This window comes from Sinocyclocheilus rhinocerous, unplaced genomic scaffold (genome assembly GCF_001515625.1).
Source record: "Sinocyclocheilus rhinocerous isolate Xijiao unplaced genomic scaffold, SAMN03320098_v1.1 scaffold184, whole genome shotgun sequence".
NCBI lineage: Eukaryota > Metazoa > Chordata > Actinopteri > Cypriniformes > Cyprinidae > Sinocyclocheilus > Sinocyclocheilus rhinocerous.
The window spans coordinates 442,963-444,838 of record NW_015659717.1 but is presented as its reverse complement, the minus strand read 5'-3'; positions in this window follow the sequence as shown (position 1 = coordinate 444,838).

Genomic DNA, 1,876 nt, shown 5'->3' with positions numbered 1-1,876 from the left:
TTTCTGATACTGTTTTGTAAATTTTTCTGTTGCTTTCAAGTCTACAAGATTGATTTTGATTAAGACATTAGATGCCTTTAAGTTATTGTAATTGTGAATTTAAGTTATTGATTCTGCCACCTTTTTACATCTGTCTGTTGATTTTTATTTTATACAGTGTGAGTCTGAGTATTGTATGGTCAGAAAGAGAATGAGAGAAAAGCTGGGGTCTTTTTAGTGTTCTCACCCTGTGGTGTATTTTTTTCTCTCTCTAGACTATTACTGTTTAAAAAAAAAAAATCAAACTGCCTGATATATTATTTCAGGCCAATCTGAGTGTCGTTCACCCTCAAATACGCAAACTACATTTGTTATAAATTTGTGGATTTATAAAATCCTGCCGACAGGTATTTGGAGGGCTTGAGTTTTGTTGTTAACTTTCTCTGTACAGCTAGTGAGCAACTGACGGTCCATTGATTGTTTCTCAGTATTGTGTATTATATTTTTACATCTGCCCTGTTGCTTTCCAGGCATTGAAAATCTAGTTATGATTTACAAGTATTGCAGTCCTTTTATTTTTACGTTTATTTTTTTCCATCATTGGCATCTTTTTACGTTGGGGTCCCTGGGAATCTATAATAGGTTTTGAAAAATATACACGTAATCCAACTGCAAGAAAATAAATGCAAACATTTAAACTCCATGTTGTTTGTTTTTACTCTGCTTATTCCTATATTTTTTTTTATGCTTTATTGCAAGGTTGTGGACTAACATAATTATAGTTAACACTTAAATAATGTTTAAGTGATCGTTAATTATTTTAAATCATATAAATCTACAACAATCCCTTATGAAAATTAACCATGGTTTTACTACAAAAAAAAAAAAAAACATGGTTACAATATTTAAACTATGGTAACCACAAATTAACCATGGTTATGCTACACCATTTGTTTTTTGTAGTAAAACTGGATATACAAATGGTAATCAATACGCTAAAAAACATGGTTACCACACTTTTACTACAATAAAACCATGGTTAATTTTCCTAAGGGAATAATCCTAACAAATCCAATGTTTTTGCTTTTTCTTTAACCCTCTGGTTCTCTTCTCTCACTTTGACAGAAAAATGTTCTGTTTAGAATTTTTTTTAAATCACAGCTTCATCAGAATGGTATGAAACTTGGTGACTTTTATGGCATTTGGAATGTGAACACATACAAAAAGAGGGCATGATTCGAGCAGGCTAAGTGGTCGTAAAAAAAAATAGTCACCCTTGGTAACCATACAAAACGAGTCGGAAAACTGAAGTATTAAGCTCTGATAAAACATTCCTGTTCATTTTTGTTACATTTTTATAGAATTTTAATGTTTTGTGTAACAAAATACTTTCTCTGTGTTCAGGTTTGGCTCTAGTAATAATAATTCAAAAACTGACGCTTCAAATCAACAGGAGAATGTCATGCTTGTACCTACTAAACAATGATCAACACTGAAAAATAAAGGTTCTTTGCCAGCATTTATGGCTGCAAAACATTTAAAAAAAAAAAAAAAAAAAAAAAAAATCTATCTAAACCTTTACAAAAAACTGTCTTTGAGAATGTCTAAATATATATCTAAACCCACAACTTAAAAATAAGTATGTCTAAAAACAATTACAGAATTTATAGGCCTTTTATATAGAGCTATATAGGAATCTATGGGCTAAACCAAGGAATTGCAGATGTTTTTCTTATTTTACTCCCACCAGATGGCACTAATCTTGCTTCAAAATTGGGATTTTAAAGGCATTGACTCTATTTTCACATGAAAAACTGAATTAATTGAAAAGCAATATTTTAAATTTTTTGTATTATTTTCAATGGGAAGAAATTGATCATAATTATTGCATAAATAT